The following is a 26,319-nucleotide window of genomic DNA, read 5'->3' as shown; positions in this document are numbered from 1 at the left end:
TGGAATGGAATGTGGAATGGAATGTGGAATGGAATGGAATGGAATGGCATGGAATTGAATGTTCTATAGAATGTGGAATGGATTTTGGACTGGAACATGGAATGGAAAGGAATGGAACGTGGAATGGAATGTGGAACGGTACGTTGAATGGAACGTGGAATGGAATGAGGAATGCAATGGAAAGGAATGTGGAATGGAATGTGGAATGGAAAGTGAAATGCAATGTGGAATGGAATGGAGGGGAATATGGAACGGAACGTGGAATGGAATGGAATCCAGCGTGGAATGGACCGAGGAATGGAATGGAATGGAACGTGGAATGGAACGTGGAATGGAACGTGGAATGGATCGTGGAATGGAATGTGGAATGGAGTGGAATGAAATGTGGATTGGAATGTGGATAGGAATGTCTAATGGAATGTGAAATTTAGTGGAATGGAATGTGGAATGGAATGTGGAAAAGAATGTGTAATGGAATGAAACGGAATGTGGAATGGTCAGAATGGAACAGGGAATGGAATGTGCAAGGGAATGTTGCATGGAACGTGAAATGGAATGGAAATGACTGTGGAATAGAACGTGGACTGAAATGGAATGGGAAGTGGAATGGAACGTGAAATGGAACGTGGAATAGAATCGAATGGAACGTGTAATGGAATGTGGAATGGAATGGAATGTGGAATGAAATTTGGAATGTAATGTGGAATGAAGTTTTTAATGGAATGGAATGGCATGTTGAATGGAATGTGGAATAGAAAGTGGAAAGGAATGGAATGGAATGTGGAATGGAATGTGGAATGGAACGTGAAGTGGAATGTGGAATGGAATGGAATGGAATGTGGAACGGAATGGAATGGAATGTGGAAAGGAATGTGGAATGGAATGTGGAATGCAATGTGGAAAGGAATGTGGAATGAATGTGGAATGGAATGGAATGGAATGTGAAATGTAATGTGGAATGGAATGGAATGAAATGTCGAATGGAATGGATAGAATACGGAATGGAATGTGGAATAGAATGTGGAACGGAATGTGGAAAGGAATATGGAAAGGAATGTGGAATGGAATGGAATGGAATGTGACATGGAATGGAATGGAATGTGGAATGGAATTTGGATTGGAACGGAATGGAATGTGGAACGGAATGTGGAAAGGAATGTGGAAGGGCACGGAATGGAATGTGGAATGGAATGTGGAATGGAGTGTGGAATGGAATGTTGAATGGAATGCCGAAAAGAATGTGAAAAGGAATGTGGAATGGAACGGAATGTAATGTGGAATGGAATGCGGAATGGAGTGTGTAATGGAATGTGGAATGTAATGGAATGTAATGTGCAATGGAATTTGGAATGGAATGTGGATTGGAGTGTGGAATGGAATAGGTAATGGACCGGAATGCAAAGCAAAATGGAATGTTGGATGGAATGTGTAATACAATGTCAAATGTAATGCAAAGGAATGTGGAATTGAACGTGGAATGGAATGGAATGTAACATGGAATGGAATGTGGGATGGAATGTGGAATGGATTGTGGAATGGAATGTGGAATGGAATGTGGAATGGAATAGAGTTGAACGTGGAATGGAATGTGAAATAGATTGGAATAGAATGTGAAATGGAATGAGGTTTGGAATTTGGAATGGAACGTGCAATGCAACGTGGAATGGAATGGAATGGAACATGTAATGGAATGTGGAATGGAATGGAATGGAATGTAGAATGGAATGGAATGGAAAGTGGAATGGAATAGAATGGAAGGTGGAATGGAATGTGGAAAGGAAAATGGAAAAGAATGGAATGCAACGTGGAACGGAACGCGAAATGGAACTGATTGGAACTTGGAATGGATCGTACAATGGAAAGTAGAATTGAATGGAATGTAATGGGAAATGGAATGGAATGGAATGTGAAATGGAATGGAATGGAATGCGGAATGGAATGTGTAATGGAATATAATCTGGAATGGAATATGAAATGCAACGTGGAATGAAATCTGGAATGTAACGCGAAATTGAATGTGGAATGGAATGTGGAATGTAATGGAGTGGAATGTGGAAAGAAATGTGGAAGGGAATGGCATGAAATGTGGAATGGAATGTGGAATGGGAAGTGGAATGGAATCTGGAACAGAATGTAATGTAATGGAATTCATTGTGGAATGGAAGGTGGATTGTAATGTGGAATGCAATGTGGAATGGAACGTGGAATGGAACGTGGAATACAATTGAATGGAACGTGGAATACAATTGAATGGAACATGTAATGAAATGTGGAATGGAATGGAATGTGAAATGAAATATGGAAAGTAATGTGCAATGAAATGTGGAATGGAATGGAATGGAATGTTGAATGGAATGTGGAATGGAATGGAATGAAATGTGGAATAGAATGGAATGAAACCTGGAATGGAATGTGAAATGGAATGTGGAGTGGAACGTGGAGTGGAATATGAAATGGAATGTGGAATTTAATGGAATGCAACGGGGAATGGAATGTGGAAAGGAATGGGGAATGGAATGAGGAATGTAATGGAATGCAATGTGGAATCGAATGGAATGGAATGTTGAATGGAATGTCAAATGGAATGGAAAGGAATGTGGAATGGATTGTGGAATGGAATGTGGAATGGAATGTGCAATGGAATGGAAAGGAATGTGGAATGTAATGTGGAATTGAATGTGGAATAGAACGGAATGGAATGTGGAATTGAATGTGGAAGGGAATGTGGAATACAACGTGGAATGCAACGTGGATTGGAATGGAATGGAAAGTGGAATGGAATGTGGAATGGAGTTCAATGGAATGTGCAATGGAACGTGGAGTGGAATGGATTGCAACGTGGAATGGAATGAAATGGGATGTGGAAAGGTATCTGGAAAGGAATGGAAAGGAATTTGGATTGGAATGTTGAATTTAATGTGGAATGCAATGTGGAATGGAACGTGGAATTGAAAGTGGAATGGAACGTGGAATGGAATGTGGAATAGAATGTGGAATGGAATAGAATAGAATGTGGAATGGAATGGAATAGAATGGAATGGAATGGAGTGGAAAGTGGAATGGAAAGTTGAATGGAATGGAACGGGAGGGAATGTGAAATTGCAGATAGAATGGAAGGGAATGGAATGTGGAATGGAATGCAAAGTAATAGAATGGAATGGAATGGAATGTGGAATGTAATGCAAAGGAATAGAATGGAATGTGGAATGGAACGTGGAATTTAATGGAATGGAAAGTGGAATGGAATGCGGAATTTAACGGGGAATGGAAAATGGTATGGAATATGGAATGAAATGAGGAATGGAATGTGTAACGGAACGAAATGGATCATTTAATGGAACGTGGAATGGAACATGGAATGCAACGTGGAATAGAATGGAATGGAAAGTGAAATGGAAAAAGGAATGGAATGTGGAATGGAACGTGGAATGGAATGTGGAATTGAATAGAATGGAAAATAGAAGGGAATGTAATGGAATATGGAATGCAACATTGAATGGAATGGAATGGAATGTGGAATGGAATTTAATGAAATGTGGAATGGAATGTGGAATGGAACGTGGGGGGTAATGTGGAATGGAATTTGGAATGGAAAGGAATGGAATGCATTGTGGAACGTAATGTGGAATGGAATGTGGATTGGAACGGAATGTCATGTGGAATGGAATGTGGAATGGATTGTGGAAAGAATGTGGAATTTTATGCAATGTATTGTGGAATGGAACATGAAATGGAATAGAATGGAACATGGAATGGAACATGGAATGGAACTTTGAATGGAACGTGGAATGGAATGTGGAACGGAATGGAATGGCATGTAGAACGGAATGGAATGGAATGTGGAATGAAATGAGGAATAGAATGTGGAATGGAATGTGGAATGGAGTGGACTGATATGTGGAATCAAATGTGGAATGGAATGTGGAATGGAATGTGGAGAGGAAGGGAATGGAATGTGGAATGGAATGTAGAGTGAAATGTGGAACTCAATGTGGAATGGAACGGAATGGAATGTGGAATGGAATTTGGAATGGAACGAAAAATGGAATGGAATGGAATGTGGAATGGAACGTGGAACGGAATGTGGAAATTATTGGAATTTGGAAAGTAATGGAATGGAATGTGGAATGGAATGGAATGGAATGTGCAATGGAATGTGGAATGAAACTGAATGAAATGTGGAATGGAATGTGGAATGGATTGTGGAAAGAAAGAGGAATGGTATGTAATGTAATGTGGAATGGAAAATGGAATGGAATAGAGTGGATCGTGGAAAGGAACGTTGAATGGAACGTGGAATGGAACGCGGAATGGAATGTGCAATGGAATGAAACGGCATGTAGAATGGAATGGAATGTGGAATGAAATGTGGAATAGAATGTGGAAAGGAAAGTGACATGGAATGGACTGTATTGTGGAAAGAAATGTGGAATGGAATGTGGCGAGGAATGGAATGGAATGTGGAATGGAATGTTGAGTGAAGTGTGGAATGGAATGTGGAATGGAACCAAAGAGAAAGTGGAATGGAATGTGGAATGGAATGTGGAATGGAACGTAAAATGGAATGGAATGGAATGTGCAATGGAAAGTGGAAGGGAATGTGGAAAGTATTGGAGTGTGGAAAGTAACGGAGTGGAATGTGGTATGGAATGAAATGGAATGTGCAATGTAATGTGGAATGGAATGGTTGGAACGTGGAATGGAATGTGGAATGGAACGTGGGGTGTAATGTGGAATGGAATTTGGAATGGAAAGGAATGGAATGGAATGAAATGTGGAATGGAATGTGGAATGGAATGTGGAATGGAATGTGGAATGGATTGCAACGGAATGTGGAATAGGAAGTGTAATGGAATGTGGAATGAAATGTGGAATGGAACGTGGAATGGAACGTGCAAAAGAATGGAATGGAATATGGAATGCAATGGAATAGAATGGAAAGGAATGGAATGGAATGGAATTTATGGGAATGTGGAATGGAATGTGGAATGGAATGGAATGGAATGTGGAATGTAATGGAATTGTATGAAATGAGGAATGGAATATGGAATGGAATGCGGAACAGAATGGAAAGTAATGAGAAATGAATGGAATGGAAGGCGGAATGGAATGAAATGGAATGTGGAATGGAATGTGGAATGGAATGAAATGGAATGTGAAATGGAATGGAATGGATTGTGGAATGCAATGAGAAACGGAATGGAATGGAATGGAATTGAATATGAAATGGAATGGAATGGAAAGTGAAATGGAATGGAATGGAATGGAATGTGGAATGGAATGCAGAATGGAATGGAATTGAATGTGAAATTGAATGGAATGGAATGGAATGGAATGTGGAATGGAATGAAATCGGATATGAAATGGAATGTAATGCAATGTGGAAAGGAATGAAGAATGGATTGTGGAATGAAATGTAGAATGGAAAGTGCAATGGAATGTGGAATGGAATGAAATGTGGAATGGAAATGTATGGAAATTAATGGAATGGAATGTGGAATTGAATGAAATGGAATGTGTTATGGAATGTGGAATGGAATGAAATGTGGAATGGAAATGTATGGAAATTAATGGAATGGAATGTGGAATTGAATGAAATGGAATGTGTTATGGAATGTGGAATGGATTGGAATGGAGTGGAATGTGGAATCCAATGGAGAAAGGAGTGGAAACAAATGTGGAATGGAATCTGGAATGGAATATGGAAAGGAATGAAATGGAACGTGGAAGGAAGTGTGGAATGGAATGGCATGGAATGTGGAATGGAATGTGGAATGGAAAGGAAAGGAAAGTGGAATGGAAGGTAGAATGCAATGTAGAAAGGAACGTGGAATGCAACATGGAATGGAACGTGGAATGGAACGTGGAATGGAAAGCAGAATGGAATGTGGAAAGGAACGTGGAATGCACCATGGAATGGAACGTGGAATGGAACGTGGAATGGAATGTGGAATGGAACGTGGAGTGGAATGTGGAATGGAAGGTGGAAAGGAAGGTGATATGAAAAGCCATGGAACGCTCTGTAGAAAGTGGAATGGAACGTGGAATGGGATGGAATGCAGCGTGGAATGGACTGGAATGGAAGGTGGAATGGAATGGAACGGAATGTGTAATGGAATTGAATGGAATGTGGAATGGAATGAGGAATGCAATCGAATGGAATTTGGAATGGAAAGGAATGGAATGGAATGGAATGTGGAATGGAATATGGAATGGATTGCAACGGAATGTGGAATGGGATGTGTAATGGAATGTGGAATGAAATGTGGAATGGAACGTGGAATGGAACGTGCAGAAGAATGGAATGGAATATGGAATGCAATGGAATAGAATGGAAAGGAATGGAATGGAATGGAATTTATGGGAATGTGGAATGCAATGTGGAATGGAATGGAATGGAATGTGGAATGGAATGGAATTGTATGAAATGAGGAATGGAAAGGAATGGAATATGGAATGGAATGCGGAACGGAATGGAAAGGAATGAGAAATGCATGGAATGGAATGCGGAATGGAATGAAATGGAATGTGGAATGGAATGTGGAATGGAATGTGGAATGGAATGAAATGGAATGTGAAATGGAATGGAATGGATTGTGGAATGCAATGAGAAATGGAATGGAATGGAATGGAATTGAATATGAAATGGAATTGAATGGAAAGTGAAATGGAATGGAATGTAATGTGGAATGGAATGCAGAATGGAATGGAATTGAATGTGAAATTGAATGGAATGGAATGGAATGGAATGTGGAATGGAATGAAATTGGATATGAAATGGAATGTAATGGAATGTGGAAAGGAATGAAGAATGGAATGTGGAATGAAATGTAGAATGGAATGTGCAATGGAATGTGGAATGGAATGAAATGTGGAATGGAAATGTATGGAAAGGAATGGAATGGAATGTGGAATTGAATGAAATGGAATGTGTAATGGAATGGAATGGAATGTGGAATGGAATGGACTGGAATGTGTTATGGAATGTGGAATGGATTGGAAAGGAATGGAATGTGGAATCGAATGGAGAAAGGAGTGGAAACAAATGTGGAATGGAATCTGGAATGGAATATGGAAAGGAAAGAAATGGAACGTGGAAGGAAGTGTGGAATGGAATGGAATGGAATGTGGAATGGAATGGAATGGAATGTGGAATGGAAAGGAAAGGAAAGTGGAATGGAAAGTAGAATGGAATGTGGAAAGGAACGTGGAATGCACCATGGAATGGAACGTGGAATGGAACGTGGAATGGAAAGTAGAATGGAATGTGGAAAGGAACGTGGAATGCACCATGGAATGGAATGTGGAATGGAACGTGGAGTGGAACGTGGAATGGAAGGTGGAAAGGAAGGTGGTATGAAAAGCCATGGAACGCTCTGTAGAAAGTGGAATGGAACGTGGAATGGAATGGAATGCAACGCGGAATGGAATGGAATGGAAGGTGGAATGCAACGGAACGGAATGTGTAATGGAATGGAATGGAATGTGGAATGGAATGAGGAATGCAATCGAATGGAATTTGGAAAGGAATGGGGAATGGAATGGAATGGGATGTGGAATGAAATGTGGAATGCAATGGAATGGAATGTGGAATGCATTGTGGAATGGAAACGAATGCAAAGTGGAATAGAATTTGGAATGGAATGTGTAAAGGAATGTGGAATGGAATGGAATGGAATTTGGAATGGAATGGAATGGAAATGAGTGGAAAGTGGAATGGAATGGAATGGAATGGAAATGAGTGGAAAGTGGAATGGAATGGAATGGAATGTGGAAAGGAATATGGAATGGATTGTGAATGGAATGTGGAAAGGAATGAAGTGGATTGTGGAATGGAATGTGTAATGGAATGGAGTGTAATGTGGAATGGAATGGAATGGAGTTGAAAGTGGAACGGAATGGAAAGAAACGTGGAATGGAATGTGTAATGGAATGGAATGGCATGTGAAATGGAATGGAAAGGAAGGTGGAATGGGATGTGGAATAGAGTGTGGAGTGGAACGTGGAATGGAATGGAATGCAATGTGGAATGGAATGGAATGGAATGTGGAATGGAAGGCAACAGAATGTGGAATGGAATGGAAAGGAATATGGAATGGAATGGAATGGAATGGAATGAAATGGAATGTAATGTGGAATGGAATGTGGAATGGAATGGAACGGAATGTGATATTGCCTTGAATGAAATTTGCAATGGAACCAAATGGAATGTGGAATGGAATTGGATGGTATGTAGAACGGAATGGAAAGTACTGGAAGGTGGAATGGAATGGAATGTAATATCGAATGGAATGTTGAATGGAATGTGGAATGGATTGGAGTGGAATGTGGAATGGAATCGAATGGAATGAAATGTGGAATGGAATGTGGAATGGAATGGAATGGAATGTGGAAGGGAATGTGGCATGGAATGTAGAATGGAATTTAATAGAAAGTGGAATGGAAAGTGGAATAATACATGGAATGGAACGTGGAATGTAACATTGGATGGAATGGAATGGAAAGCGGAAAGGAATGCAATGGAATGGAATGTAGAATGGAATGGAACGGAATGTGGAAAGGCATGAAATGGAATGTAATGATATGCGGAAGAGAACGGAATGGAATGTGTAATGGAATGGAATGGAATGTGGAAAGGAATGGAAAGGAAAGGAACGCGTAATGGAATGGAATGGAATGTGGAATGCAATGGAATGGACTGGAATCAGAAATGGAATGGAATCAGAAATGGAATGGAATGAAATGGAATGCGGAATGGAATGTGGAATAAAATGGAATGGAAAGTGAAATGGTTTGTGGATTGGAAAGGAATGCAACGTGGAATAGAACGTGCAATGAAATGTAGAAAGGAATGTGGAATGGAAGGGAATGGGATATGGAATGGAATGTGTTGGAATGTGAAATGGAATGGAATTGAGAGGAATGTGGAATGGAATGTGGAAAGGAATGGAATGCAGTGTGGAATGGAATGTGGAATGGAAAGGGATGGAATGTGGAATGTAATGTTATGGAATGGAATGGAATAGAATAGAATGTGGAATGTCACGTGGAACGGAATGGAGTGGAGTTTGAAATGGCATGGAATGGAACGTGCAATGCTATTGAATGGAATGGGGAATGGAATTCAATGTAATGTTGAATGGAATGGAATGAGGTACAAGGTGCAATGGAACGGAATGGAATGTGGAATTGAATGTGGAATGAAATGTGGAATGGAATGCAGTGGAATGTGGAATGGAATGGAATGGAATGGAATGTGGAATTTAATGCAAAATTGAATGGAATGGAATGTGAATTTGATTGGAATGTGGAATGGAACTGAAAGGAATGTGGAATGGAATGTGGAATAGAATGGAATGTAATGTGGAATGGAATGGATTGGAATGTGGAATGGAATGGAATGGAGAGTGGAATGGAATGTGGAATGGAACGTGGAATGGAACGTGGAAAGGAACGTGGAATGGAAGGTAATGGAATGTGGAATGGAATGTTATGGAACAGATTGGAATGGAATGGAATGTGAAATGGAATGTGGAAGGGGATAGAACGGTATTGGAAATGGCGTGGAATGGAATGGGTAATGGAATGGAATGGAATGTGGAATGGAATGGAATGGAATATGGAATGGAATGGAATGGAAAGAAGTGGAGGGTGCAATGGAATGGAAAGGAATGTGGACAGGAATATGGAATGGAATGTGGAAAGGAATTTGGAATGGAATGCAGTGGTAAGTGGAATGGAAAGGAATGGATTTGAATGTGGCCTGGAATGGAATGGAATGTGGAATGGGAATTGGAATGGAATGGAAAGGAATGGAATGTGTAATTGAATGTGTAGTATAATGGAATGTGGAATGGATTGTGGAATGGAATGGAATGGAAAGTGGAATGAAACTTGGAAAGGTACGTGGAATGAAACATGGAATGGAAAGTGGAACGGAATGGAATGGAATTTGGAATGGAATAGAATGGAATTTGAAATGGCATGTAAACGAATGTGAAAAGGAGTGGAATGGAGTTGGGAATTGAATGTAAAGGAATGTGGAAATGAATGAAATCGAAAGTGGAATGGAAAATGGAATGGAACGTGGAATGGAAAGTTTAATCGAACGTGGAATGCAATGGAATGGAATGTGGAATGGAATGGAAAGGAATTGAAGTTGGTATAGATTGGAATTGAATATGGAATGGAATTGAAAGGAATGGAATGTGGAATGGAATGGAATGGAATGTGGAATGGAATGTGGAAAGCAAAGTGGAATGCAATGGAGTGGAATATGCAATGGAATGGAATGGAATGTGAAATGGAAAGTGGAATATTATGGAAAGGAAAGTGGAATGCAATGTGGAAAATAATGGAATGGGAAGTGGAATGGAACATGGAAAGCAATGTAGAATTGAACGTGGAATGGAATGTAATGGAAAGTTGAATGAAATGGAATGGAAGGTGGAATGGAAAGAGGAATGGAATCGAAAGGAATGGAATGCACTACGGAATGTAATGTGGAATTGAATGCAGTCTAAAGTGGAATGGAATACAATGGAATGGAAATTGGAATGGAAAGGAATGTGGAATGGAATGTGAAACTGAATGGAATGGAATGTGGAATGGAATGGAATGTGGAATGGAATTGAATGGAATATGGAATGGAATGTGGAATGGAATGGGATGGAAAGTGGAATGGAAAGTGGAATGGAACATGGAATGGGATGTGGAGTGGAATGTGGAATGGAATGAAATGGAATGTGGAATGGAATGGTATGGAATGTGGAATGGAATGTGGAATGGAATGGAATGGAATGGAATGTGGAAAGGAGTGGAATATCATTTGGAATGGAATGGAATGAAATGTGGAATGGAATGGAATGGAACGTGGAATGAAACATCAAATGGAACATGGAATGGAAAGGGGAATGGAATGGAATGGATTGAAATGTGGAATGGAATGGGACGGAATGCAATGTGGAATGGAGTGGAATGGAATGTGTAATGGAAAGGAATGAGATAGAAGGTGGAATAAAATGGAATGGATTGGGAATGTAATTTGGAATGGAATATGGAGTGCAATGTGGAATGGAATGTGGCATGAAATTCACTGGAATGTGGAATGTAATGGAATGGAATGTGGAATGGAACGGAGTGGAATGTGGAAAGAAAAGTGGAAAGGAATGGATTGCAGTGTTGAATGGAGTGGAATGGAACGTGGAATGGAATGTGGAATGCAATGGAATGCAATGTGGAATGGAATGTGGAAAGGAATGGAATGGAATGTGGAATGCAAAGTGGAATGGAATGTGGAATGGAATGCGGAATGGAAGGTGGAAAGTTATGGAATGGAAAATGGAATGAAACGTGTAATGGAAAGTAGAAAAGAACGTGGAATGGATCCTGGAAAGGAACGTGGAATGGAATGTGGAAAGGATTTGAATGGAATGGAATGGAACGTGGAATGGAAAGGTGAACGGAACGTGGAATGGAATGTGGAATGGAGTGGAATGGAACGTGGAAGGGAATGTGGAATGGAATGGAATGGAAACCGGAATAGAACATGGAATGCAACGTGGAAAGGAACATCGTGAAATGGAACGTGGAATGGAATGTGGAACAGAATCTGGAAAGGAATCGAATGGAAAGTGGAATGGAATGTGGAATTGAATGCAAAGTGGAATGTAATGGAATGCAATGGAATGTAGTGGAATGGAAAGAAATGTGGAAAGGAATGGAATGGAATTTGGAATTGAATGTGGAAAGGAATGAAATGGAACGTGGAATGGATCGTGGAACGGAAAGTGGAAAGGAACATGGAATGGATCGTGGACTCGACCGTGGAATGTAATGTGGAATGGAATGGAAGGGAATGTAGAATGAAATGTGGTATGGAATGGAATGGAAAGTGGAATGGAATGTGGAATGGAATGGAATGGAATGGAAGGGAATGTGGAATGGAATGGAATGTAAGGTGGCATGGAAGGGAATGGAATGGAATTTGGAATGGAAAACGAAATGGAATCGAATGCATCGTGGAATGGAATGGAATGCAATATGGAATGGAATGGGGAATGTATTGTGGAATGGAATGGAATGGAACGTGGAAAGACACGTGGAAAGAAAAGTGGAAAGGAACGTGGAATGGAACTTGGAATGGAATGTGGAATGGAATGTGGAAAGGAATGGAATGTGGAATGGAAAATGGAATGGAACGTAGAATGCAAATTGGAATGGAAAGTGGAAGGGAAAATGGAATGGAACGTGGAATGGAACATGGAATGGAATGCAATTGAATGGAACGTGGAGTGGAACCAGGAATGGAACGTTCAAAGGAAGGTGGAAAGTAACGTGAAATGGAACGTGGAATGGAATGGAATGCAATGTGGAATGGAATGCAAAGGAATGTGGATTGGAATGGAATGTGGAATGGAATGGAATGGAAGATAGAATGGAATGGAATGGAATGGAATGGAATGTGGAATTCAATGGAATGGAATGGAATGGAATGGAAAGGAATGGAATGGAATGGAATAAGGAATGGGATGTGGAATGGAATTGAAGGGAATGTGGAATGGAATGTGAAATGGAATGGAATAGAATGTGGAATGGAATGTGGTGTGGAATGGAATGGAATGTGAAAAGAAATCGAATAGAATGTGGAATGGAATGGAATGGAATGTGGAATGGAAAGGAAAGGAAGTGGAATGCAATGGAATAGAATGTTGAGTGGAATGAGGAGTGGAATGGAAAGGAATGTGAATAGAAATGGAATGACGAATGGAATGGAATGGAATGTGGAATGGAATATGCAATGGAATGTGGAATGGAATGGAATGGAGTGGAATGTGGAATTGAATGGAAGGGAATGTGGAATGGAAGTTGGAATGGAATGTGCAATGGAATATGGAATGGAATGTGCAATGGAATGTGGAATGGAATGGAGTGAAATGTGGAATGGAATGTAGTGGAATGTGGAATGGAATGGAATGCAATGTGCAATAGAATGTGGAATGGAAAGTGGAATGGAATATGGAATGGAATGGAATGGAATGTGGAATGGAATGTGGAACGGAATGGAATGGAAGGTGGAATTAAATATGGAATTCAATGGAAAGGAATGTGGAATGGAATGCGAAATGGAATGTAATAGAACGTTGAATGGAATATGGAATGCAATGTGAAATGGAATGGAATGTGGAATGGAATGGAATTGAATGGAATGGAAAGTGTAATGGAATGGAATGGAATGGAGTGGATTACGGAATGGAATGGAATGGAATGGAATGGAGTGGATTGCGGAATGGAAAGTGGAATGGAATGGAATGGAATGGAATGGAATGGAATGGAATGAAATGGAATGTGCAATGGATCATGGAATGGAATGGAAAGAACGTGGAATGGAACGTGGAATGGAACGCAATGGAACGTGGAATGGAATGTAATGGAACGTGTACTGGAAAGGAATTGAATGTGAATTGGAAAATGGAATGGAATGGAGTGGAACGTGGAAAGGAACATGGAATGGAATGGAGTGATACGTGGAATGGAATGGAATGGAATATGGAATAGAATGGAATGGAATGTGGATTGGAATGTGGAATGAAACTGAATGGAAATTGGAATGGAAAGGAACGGAATGGAATGGAGTGGAATGTGGAATGAAATGGAATGGAATGTGGAATGCATTGTAGAATGGAATGTGGAGTGGAACATGGAATGGAATGTGGAATGGAATGGAATGGAATTTTGAATGCAATGGTTTGGAATATGTACTGGAGCGGAATGGAATGGAACGTGAAAAGGAATGGAATGCAATGTGGAATGGAATTCAATCTAAATTGGAAGGGAATGGAAAGCAATATAGAATGAAATGGAATGGATTGAGGAATGGAATGGAATGGAGTGTGGAATTTAATGGAATGGAAAGAAATGGAAAGGAAGGTGGAATGGAATGCAAGGGAATGTAGAATGGAATGTAATGGAATGCAATGTGGAATGGATTGGAATGGAATGTGAAGTGGAATGCATTGGAATGTGAAGTGGAATGCATTGGAATGTGGAATGGAATGAAAGGGAATTTGGAACGCAATGGAATGGAAAGGAATGGAATGTGGAATGCAATGGATGGGAAAGTGAAATGGAAAATGGAATGGAATGGAATGGAATGTGGAATGGAAAGGAATGGAATATGGAATGGAATGGAATGGAATATGGAATGGAATCAAATGGAATGGAATGTGTTATGGAATGGAGAGGAATGGAATGCAATGTTGAAAGAAATCTAATTGAATGGAATAGAATGGAATGGAATGGAATGAAATGTGGAATGGAATGGAAAGGAATTTGAAATGGAATGGAATGGAATGTTGAATGGGATGGAATGCGGACTGGAATGGAATGAAGTCTAAGGTGTAATGGAATGGAATGGAATGTGGAATGGAATTTGTAATGGAATGTGGAATGCAATGAGGAATGGAAAGTGGAATGGAATACAGTGGAATGTGGAATGGAAGGGAAAGGAATGTGGAATGGAATGAAGTGGAATGTGAAACGGAATGTGGAATGGAATGGTGTGGAAAGTGGAATGGATTGAAGTGGAACGTGGAATGGAATGTGGAATGCAGTTGAATGGAATGTGGAATGGAATCTGTAATGGAATGGAATGGAACGTGGAAAGGAATGTGGAAAGGAATGGAATGGAACGTGGAATGGAACGTGGAATAGAATGTGGAATGGAATGTGGAATGGAGTGGAATGCAGTGTGGAATGGAATGTGGAATGGAATGGAATGGAACGTGGAATGCAAAGTGGAATGAATCGTGGAATGGAAAGCGGACTGGAAAGTGAAATGGAGTGGAATGGAACATGGAATGAAACGTGTAATGGAACGTGTAAAGGAACGTGGAATGGAACCTGGAATGGAACCTGGAAGGGAATGTGGAATGGAATGTGGAATGGAATGGATAGGAAAGTGGAATGGAATGTGTAATGGAACGTAGAAGTGAACGTTAAATGGAACGTGGAGTGGAATGGAATGGAATGTAGCGTGGATTGGAAAGTTGAATGGAATGCAATGCAATGTGGAATGGAATGTCGAATAGCAAAGAATGTGAAATGGAATGTGTAATGGAATGGAATGGAATGGAATGTGCAATTGAATGGAATGGAAAAGAATAGAATGGAATGTGGAATGGAATGGAATGGAAAGGAGTGGAATGTTTAATGGAATGAAATGGAAGTTGGAAAGGAAAGGAATGGAATGGAATGTGAAATGGAATGCAATGGAATGTGGAATGAAATGTGGAATGGAAAGGAATGTGGAATGGAATATGGAATAGAATGGAATGGAATGGAAAGGAATGAGGAATGGAATGGAAAGGAATGTGGAATGCAATGGAATGGAATACGGAATGGAATGAAATGGAATGGGGAATGGAATGGAATGGGATGTGGAATGGAAAGCAATTGAACGTGGAATGGAATGGAATGGAATTTGAAATGCAATCTGAAATGGATTTGAATGGAATGCGGAATGAAATGTGGAATGGAGTGGAATGGAATTTCGAATGGAAAGTGGAATGGAATGTGGAAAGCAATAGGGAATGGAATGGAAAGCAATGTGGAATGGAATGTGGAATGTAATCTGGAATGGAATGGAATGTAATGCGGAATGGTATGTAATGGAAAGTGGAATGGAATGGAATGGATTGTGGAATGGAACGTGGAAGGGAATAGAACGGAAAGTGGAATCTAATGGAATGGAAAGTGGACTGGAATGGAAAGGAATTGAAATGAATGAGAAACAGAATGTAATGTAATGCGGAATGGAATTGAATGGAATGTTGAATGTAATGTGGAAAGTAAAGTAATGGAATGGACGGAAATCGAATGAAGGGAATGTGGAATGGAATATGAAATGGAATGGAATGGAATGTGGAATGGAATGTGGAATGGAATGTGGAATGGAATGTGTAATGTAATGGAATGGAATGGATTGGAATGAAGGGAATGCGGAATTGAATGTGGAATGGAATGGATAGTAATGGCGAATGGAAAGGAATGCAATGTAATGTGGAATGGAATGGAATGGAATGGAACGTGGAATGGAATGTGGATTGGAATGGAATGTAATTTGAAAGGAATGAAATGGAATGTGGAATGGAATTGAATGGAATGTGGAATGGAATCTGGAATGGAATATGGAATGGAATGGAATGGAATGGAATGTGGAATTGAATGGAATGCAATGGAATGGAATGGAATGTGGAATGGAAAAGAAGGGTGTGCAGAATGGAAATTGGAATGGAATGGAACGGAATGTTAAATGGAATGGAATGGAAAGTGGAATTGAATGTAATGGAATGTGGAACGGAAATTGGGATGGAATGGAATAGTATTTGGAATTGAATGTGGAATGGAATGCATTGGAACGTGGAACGGATTGTCGAATGGAACGTGGAATGGAAAGTGGAAAGGAATCTGAAATTGAACATGGAATGGATCGTGGAATGGAATGTGGAATGGAATGTGCAATGGAATGGAATGGAATGTGGAATGGAAAGGAATGGAATGGAATGTGGAATGGAATGGAATGGAATGGAAGGGAATGCGCAAGAGAATGGAATGAAATGTGGAAGGGAATGGATTGGAATTGAATATGAAATGGAATGGAATGGAATGGAATGTGGAATAGAATGGAATTGAAAGTGGAATGAAATGGAATGGAATTGAATGTGAAATGGATTGGAATTAAACGTGGAATTGAATGGATTGCAATGTGGAATAGAATGGAATGGAATGCATGTGGAAAGGAATGGAAAGGAATGTGTAATGGAATGTGGAATGGAATAGAATGGAAAGAGGAATGGAATGGAATGTGGAATGGAATGTGGAACGGAATGTAGTGGAATATGGAATGGAGTGTGGAATGGAATGGAGTGGAGTGTACAACTGAATGGAAAGGAATGTGGACTGGAATGGAATGGAATGTGGAACGGAAAGTGGAAAGATATGGAGTAGATTGTGTAATGGAATGAGGAATGGAATGGAACGTGTAATGGAAAGTGGAGTGGAACGTAAAATGGAATGTGGAATGGAATGGAATGGAATGAGGAAGGAGAGGGATTGCATGTGGAATGGAATGGAATGGAATGAGAAATAGAATGGAATGGAACGTGGAATGGAACGTAGAATGGAACATGGAATGGAATGTGGAATGTAATGGAATGAAATGTGGAATGGAATGGAACGGAATGGAATGTGGAATGGAATGGAATGGAATGTGTGATGAAATTGAATGGAATGGAGCGGAATTTGAAAAGGAGTGCAAGGGAATTTGAAATGGAATGGAATGGAATGTGGAATGAAAGGGAATGGAATGTGAAGTGGAATGGAATGTGGAATGGAATGGAATGGAATGTTGAATTTAATGCAATGGAATGGAATGTGGAATGGAAAGTGGAATGTAATGGATTGAAATGTGGAACAGAATGAGGAAGGGAATGGAGTGGAACGTGGAATGGAACGTGGAATGGAACTTGGAATGGAATGTGGAATGGAATTTAATGAAATGCAGAATGGAATGGAATGGAATGGAATGGAATGTGGAATGGAATGTGGAATGGAATTGAATGGAATGGAATGGAATTTGAAATGGAATGGATTGGAATGTGGAATCGAAATGATAGGATTGTGGAATGGAAAGCACAGAAGTGGAGGGTGGAATGGAATGGAATGTGAAATGGAAGTACAATTGGAAGGTGGAAATCAATGTGTAATGGAATGTGGAAAGGATAGCAGTGGAAAGTGGAATGGAAGGGAAAGTAATTGAATGAGGAATGGAATGTGAAATGAATTGGAAGGGAATGTGGAATGGAATGTGGAATGGCACATGGAATGGATCGTATAATGGAACGTGGAATGGAATGAAATTGAATGGAAAGTTGAATGGAATGGATTGGAAAGTGCAATGGAATGGAATTTTAAATGGAATGCAATGGAAGGTGGAATGGAATGGAATGGCATGTGGAATGGAATGGAATGGAATTTGGAATGGAATAGAATAGCGTAGAATGTGGAAGGGAATGGAAAGGAATTTGGAATGGAATGTGGAATAGAATGGAGTTGAAAGTGGAATGGAATGGAGAGGAATGTGGAATGTAATGGATTGGAATGTGGAATGGAATGTGGAATGCAATGGAAAGGAATGTAGAATGTGGAAATTAATGGAATGGAACGTTGAGTGGAACCTGAAAAAGAATGTGGAATGGAATGTGGAATGGAGTGGAATGCAATGTGGAATGGATTGTGGACTTGAATGGAATGGAACATGGAATAGAACGTGCAATGGAATGGAACGGATGTGGAGTGGAAAGTGGAATGTAATGGAATGGTATGTGTAATGGACTGTGGAATAGAAAGGAATATGGAATGGAATGTGGAATGGAATGTGGAATGGAATGTTGAAAGGAATGGAATGGAATGGAATGTGGAATGGAATGGAGTGGAATGGAATGAAATGGAATGTCGAATGGAATGTAATGGAAAGAAATGGAATGCGTAATGCAATGAAATGGAATGTGGAAAGAAATCGAATGGAATGGAATGTGAAATGGAATGGAATGGAATGTGGAATGGAAAGTGGAATAGAAAGGAATGTGGAATGGAAAGTGGAATTGAATGGAATGAAATGCGGAATGGAATGGAATGGAATGCGGAAAGCAATGGAATGGAATGTAGAATGGAACGGAATGGAATGTGGAATGAAATGCAATTTAAGGTGTAATGGAATATAATGTAACGTGCAGTGGAATGTTGAATGAAACGTGGACTAGAACGTGGAATGGAAAGTGGAATGAAACGTGGAATGGAATGGAATGCAATGTGGATTGGAATGGAAGGGAAGGTGGAATGGAAAGGAATGGAATGGAATGTGGAATGCAATGTGGAATGGAACGGAATGTGGAATGGAAAGGAATGGATTGAAAAGGAATGTGGAATGGAATGAAATTGTATGTGGAATGGAATGGAACCGAATATGGACTGGAAGAGAATGGAATGGAATGGAATGTGAAATGGACTGGAATGGAATGTGAAAAGAAATGGTGTGGAATGTGGATTGGAATAGAATGGAAAGTGAAAAGGAATGGAATGGAATGTTGAATGGAATGGAAAGGATTGTGGAATGGAAATTAGAATGGAATGTGGAATGGAATGTGAAATGGAATGGAATGCAATGTGTAATGGAATGTGGAAAGGAATGGAAAGGAACGTGGAATGGAACATTGAATGGAACGTGAAAAGGAACGTGGACTGGAACGTGGAATGGAATGGAATGAAATGAGGAATGGATTGGAATGGAAAGTGGAATGGAACGTGGAATGGTAAGTGGAATAGAACGTGGAATGGAACGTGGAATGAAACGTGGAATGGAATGGAATGTAACGTGTAGTGGAACATTGAATGAAACGTGGAATAGAACGTGGCATGGAATGTGGAATGGAATGGAATGCAATGTGAATTGGAATGGAATGCAAAGGAATGGAATGGAATGTGGAATGGAATGGAATGGATTGCAATGGAATGAGGAATGGAATGGAATGGTATGTGGAATGTAACGGAATGGAATATCGACTGGAATACGAAGGAATGGAATGGAATGTGAAATGGAATGTAATGTAATGTAGAATGCAATTCAATGGAATTTGGAAGGGAATGGAATGGAATGTGGAATGGAAAGCAAAGGAATGTGGAATGGAAAGTGGAATGGAATGGAACGGAACGTGGAATGGAGTGGAATGGACTGTGGAAAGCAATGGAATGGAATGTGCAATGGAATGGAATGGAAACCAATGAAATGGAATGTTGAATGGAATAGAATGGAATGTGGAAAGAAATGGAATGGAATGTGGAATGTAATGGAATGGAATCGAATGTAATGTGGAATGGAATGGAATGGAATGTGGAATGAAATGTGCAATGGAATGGAAATGAATGGAATGGAAAGTGGAAAGGAATGGAACGTGTAATGGAAATGAAAGGAATGTGGAATGGAATGGAATGGAATACAGAATGGAATGTGGAATGGGATGGAATGGAATGGAGTGTAGAAAGGAATGTGGAATGGAATGGAATGGAATGTGGAATAGAATGTGACATGGAATCGAAAGGAAATTGAAATGGAATGGAATGGATTGTGGAATGGAATGGAATGGAATGGAATATGGAATGGAATGTAATGGAATGGAATGTGGACTGGAATGGAATGGCATGGAATGTGGATTGCAATGGATTGGAATGGAATGGAATGGAATGGAAGGGAATGGAAGGGAAGGGAATGCGGAATGGAATGTGGAATGAATTGGAAAGGAAAGTGGAATGGAATAGAAAGGAATGGAATGTGGAATGGAATGGAATGGAATGTTGAATGGAATGTGGAATGGAATGGAATGGAATGTGAAAAGGAATGGAATGGAATGTGGTATGCAATGGAATGTGAAAAGGAATGGAATGGAATGTGGAATGGAATGGAATGGAATGGAACGTGGAATGGCTCGTGGAATGGAACGTGGAATGGAAAGTGTAAAGGAATGTGTAATCGATCGCGGAATGGACTGTGGAATGGAATGTGGAATGGAATGGAATGGAATCGAATGGAACGTGGAATGGAATGGAATGGAATGGAATGTGGAATGAAATGTGGAATGGAATGGAATGGAATAATAAATGGAATGGAATGGAATGAGGAATGCAATGTGAAATGGAATGGAATGGAATGGAATGGAATGTGAAATGGAACCGAATGGAATGGAATGTGCAATGGAATGGAGTGCCAGTTGTAATGGAATAGAAAGGAATGGAGTGGAAAGTGGAATGGAATGGAATGGAATGTGGAATTGAATATAGAATGGAATGTGGAATGCAATGTGGAACGGAATGGAATGATATGTGGAATGGAAGGTGTAATGGAAAGGAATGGAATGTGAAATTGAATGGAATAGAATGGAATGTGGAATGGAATGAAATGTAATGTGGAACGGACTGGAATGCCATGTGAAATGGAATGGAATGGAATGGCATGTGAAACGGAATGGAATGCAATGGTAAGTGAAATGGAATGGAATGGAAGATGGAATGGAATGGAATGGAGCAGAAAGTGGAATCGAATTCAATGGAATGTGGAATGCAATGCACAATGGAATGGAATGGAAAGTTCAATGTAATGGAATGGAGTGTGGACAGGAATTAAACGGAATGGAATGGAAAGTGCAATGGATTGTAATGGAATGCTGAATGGAATTCAATGGAATTTGGAATGGAATGGAAAGGAATGTTGAACGGAAAGTGGAATGTAATGGAACGGAACGTGTATTGGAAGGGAATGGATTGTGGAATGGAAAGGAATGGAATGGAACGTGGAATGGAATGGAATGGAAAGGAATGGAAGGAGGACTGGAATGGAAAGAATGTGGAAAGGAATGTGGAATGGAATGGAATGGATTGTGGAAAACAATGGAATGGAACGTAATGAAATGTAATGGAATGTGGAATGGAATGGAATGTGGAAGGGAATGTGAAATGGAATGGAATGGAATGGAATGGAATGTGGAATGGAATGGAATGGAACATGGACTGGAAAGGAAAGGAATGGAATGGAATGTTAAACGGAATGGAAAGGAATGTGGAATGGAATTGAATGGAATGTAGAATGGAAAGAAATGGAATGTAGAATGGAATGTGGTAAGGAATGTGGAAAGGAATGTGGAATGGAAATGAATGGAATGTTTAATGGAATGGATTGGAATACAGAATGGAATGTGGAATGGAATGGAATGGAATGTGAAGAGCAATGTGGTATGTAATGGATAGGAAAGTGGAATGGAATGGAATGGATTGTGGAATGGAATGGAATGGAACGGAATGGAATATGGAAAGGAATGGAATGGAATGGAATGTGGAATGGAATGGAATGGAAAGGAGTGTGGAATGCAATGCATTGGAATGGAATGGAATGGAATCGTATCGAATGGAATGGAAGAGAATGTGGAATGGAATGTGGACTGGAATGGAAAGAATGTAGAACGGAATGGAAAGAATGGAATGTGGAAATGAATGGAATGTAATGTGGAATGGATTGTGAAATGGATTGGAATGGAATGTGAAAAGGAATTAAAAGGAATGTGGAATGGAATGGAATGGAATGTGAAAAGGAACAGACTGGAATGTGGAAAGGAATGGCCTGGGATGTGGAATGGAATGGAATGGAAAGTGGAATGGAATGTGGAATTTAATGGAAAGGAACGTGGAATGGATCGTGTAATGGAACGTAGAATAGAAAGTGGAAAGGAACGTGGAATGGAACGTGGAATGGACTGTGGAATGGAATGTGGAATTGATTGGAATGGAATCGAATTGAATGTGGAATGGAATGGAAGGGAATGTGGAAAGGAATGGAATGGAATGTGAAATGGAAGGGAATTTAATGTGTAATGGAAAGTGGAATGGAAATGAATCGAATATGAAACGGAATGGAATGGAATGGGAAATGTAATGTGAAATGGAATGGAATGGAATCAAATGAAATGTGGAATGGAAATTGGAATGGAGTGTGGAATGGAATAGAAAGTAATGTGAAACGGAATGGAATGGAGTGGAATGGAATGAGGAATGGAATGGAATGGGATGTGAAATGGAATGGAATGGAAGGCGGAATGGAATGGAATAGAGTGGAAAGTCGAATGGTATGGAATGGAATGTGGAATTGAATGTAGAATGGAATGTGGAAAGGAATGTGGAATGGAAAGTGGAATGGAATGTGGAATGGAATGGAATGTGGTTTATAATGGAATGCAATGTGCACAGGTATGGAATGGAATGGGATGCAACGTGAAATGGAATTGAATGGAATGTGGAATGGAATTCATTGGAATTTGGAATGGAATGGAATCGAAGGGAATGTGGTATGAAATGGAAAGTAACGTGGATTGGAAAGTGGAATGGAATGTGGAATGGAATGGAATGGACTGCGAAATGGAATGGAATGCAATGGAATGTGGAGTGGAATGCAATGGAATGTGGAATGGAATGGAGTGGAAGTTGGATTGGAATGAAGTGGAAATTGGATTGGAACGGAATGGAATGGAATGGAATGGAATGGAGTGGAATGGAATGCGGAATGGAATGGAATGGAATACAATGTGTAAAGGAATGTAATGGAAAACAATGGAATGGAATGGAATGTGGAATGAAATGGAATGGAAATTGGAATAGAATGCAACGGAATGTGGAACGGAATGAGGAATGGAAAGGAGTGGAATGCGGAATGGAAAGGAATATAATAGAATGTGGAATGGAATGGAATGTGCAATGGAAAGCAGAATAGAATAGATTCGATCGGAAATGGAATGGAATGGAATGAGGAATGGAATGGAATCGGATGTGAAATTGAATGGAATGGGAGGTGGAATGGAATGGAAAGGAGTGGAAAGTGCAATGGAATGGAATGGAATGTGGAATGTAATGTAGAATGGAATGTGGAATCGCAAGTGGAATGGAATGAAATGTGGAATGGAATGGAATGGAAAGGAATGGAATAGAATGTGGAATTGAAAGGAATGGAAAGTGTAATGGAATGGAATGGAATGTGGAGTGGAATGGAATTTAATGAAATGTGCAATGGAATGGAATGGATTGGAATGTGGAATGGAATGAAATAAAATGGAATGTAGAATGGAGTGGAGTGGAATGGAATGTGGAATTCAAAGGAATCGAAGGGAGTGGAATGGAAGGGAATGCGGAATGTAATGTGGAATGGAATGGAAAGGAATATGTAACGTAATGGAATGGAAAGGAATGTGTAATGTAATGGAATTGAATGTGGAAAGGAATGGAATGGAATGTGGAATGGAATGGAATGTGAAATGGAATGTGGAATGGAAATTGGATTGGAATGTGGAAAGGAATGGAATGGAATGGAATGGAATGTGGAATGGAATGGAACGGAATGTGGAATGGAACGTGGAATGCAATGGAACAGAATGGAATGTGGAATGGAATGTGGAATGGAACGTGGAATGGAAATGAAAGGAATGGATCGTGGAATGGAATGCAACGGAATGGAATGTGGAATACAATGTAATGTAATGGAATATGGAATGGAATGGAATGGAATGGAAAGTGGAATGGAATGGAAAGGAATGTGGAATAGAAAATGGAATGGAATGGAACGGAACGTGGAATGGAATGGAGTGGAACTTGGAATGGAATGGAAGAGAACGTGTAATGAATTGGAAGGGAATGTGGAATGTGATGGAATTGAAAGTGAAATCCAATGGAATGGAATGTGGAATGGAATCGAATGGCATGTAATGTGGAATGGAATGTGGAATGGAATGGCATGTAATGTGGAATGGAATGGAATGGAATGTGGAATGGAATGGAATGTTAAATGTCATGGAATGGAATGTAGAATGGTATGTTTAATGGAATGGAATGTGGAATGGAATAAAATGGAATTTGGAATGGAATGTGGAATGGAACGGAATGGAATATAGAAGGGAATGGAATGTTGAATGGAATGGAATGGAACGTTGAATGGAATGTGGAATTTAATGTGGAATGGAACGTGAAATGAAAAGTGCAACGGAATGCGGAATGGAATGTAATGGAATGTGTAATGGAATGTTTAATGTAGTGTGGATTGAAATGGAATGGAATGGAATGTGTAATGGAATGTGGAATGGAATGGAACGGAATGGAATGGAATGTGGAATGGAATGGAATGTAACATGGAATGGAATGTGGAATTGAATGGAATGGAATGTGGAATGGAATGGAATATAACATGGAATGGAATGTGGAATTGAATGGAATGGAATGTGGAATGGAATGGGATATGGAATGGAATAGAATGAAATTTTCAATGGAATTGAATGGAAGGTGGAATGGAATAGAATGGAGCTTGGAATGGAATGTGGAATGGAATGGAATGGAATGGAATTTTGAATGGAATAGAATGGAACGTGTAATGGAAAATGTAATTTAACGTGGAATGGAACGTGAAATGGAACTGGCAATGGAATGCGGAATGGAATGGAATGGAAAGTTGAATGTAATTTGGAATGGAATGGAATGGAATAGAATGTTGAATTAAATGTGGAATGGAATGGAATGGAAAGGAATTTGAAATGAAATGGAATGGAATGCGGAATGGATTGGAATGGAAAGTGGAATGGAAAGGAATCTAACGGAATATGGAATGGATTGGAATTGAATGGGGAATGGAATGGAATGGAATGTGGAATGGAGGAATGGAATGGAATGTGTAATGGAGGAAAGGAATGTAATGTGGAATGGAATGAAAAATGGAGGAATGGAATGGAATGCAGAAACGAATGTGGAATGGAATGGAATGGAATGTGGAAAGAAATGTGGAATGGAATGAAATAGAATGAGGAATGGAAGATGAAATGGAATGGAAAGGAATCTGGAATGCAATGGAATGGAATAGAATGGAACGTGGAAGAGAATGTGGAATGTAATGGAATGGAATGGAATGGAATGCAGAGTCGAATGTGGAATGTAACGTGGAATGGAAGGGAACAGAAAGTGGGATGGAATGGAAAGGAAAGTGCAATGGAATATAATGGAATTTGGAATGGAACGGAATGCAGTGTGGAATGGAATGGAATGGAAAGTGAAATGTAATTGAGTAGAATGTGGACTGGAAAGTAATTGACTGTGGAATGGAGTATGGAATGGAATGTGGAATGGAACTGAATGGAATGTGGAATGCAATGTGGAATGGAATTGAATGTAATGAGGAATGGAATGGAATGGAAAGGAATGGAATATGGAATGGAATGGAATGGAAAGGACTGGAATGCGAAATGGATACGCGAATGGAAAAGAATGCAACGCGGAATGGAATGTGGAATGCAATGTGGAATGGAATGCAATGGAATCTGGAATGCAAAGGAATGGTATGTGGAATGGAATGGAATGGAATGTGGAATAGAATGGAATAGAAAGGAATGTGGAAGGGAATGGTATCGAATGGAATGAGGAAAGGAATGCAATGGAATGTGGAAAGAAACGTGAAATGGGATGGAATGGAATGCAAAGTGAAATGGAATGGAATGGAATGGAATGTGAAATGGAATCGAAAGGAATGTGGAATGGAAAGTGGAATGGAGTGGAATGGAAGATGGAATTGAATGGATCGGAACGCGGAATGGAATGGAATGGAATGGAATGTGTAATGGAACGGAATGGAAAAGAATGGAATGGAATGTGGAATGAAATGCAATGGAATGTGGAATGTATTTGAATGTA

This window comes from Pongo pygmaeus, chromosome 12, assembly GCF_028885625.2.
Source record: "Pongo pygmaeus isolate AG05252 chromosome 12, NHGRI_mPonPyg2-v2.0_pri, whole genome shotgun sequence".
NCBI lineage: Eukaryota > Metazoa > Chordata > Mammalia > Primates > Hominidae > Pongo > Pongo pygmaeus.
Note: the sequence above shows the minus strand (reverse complement) of the source record.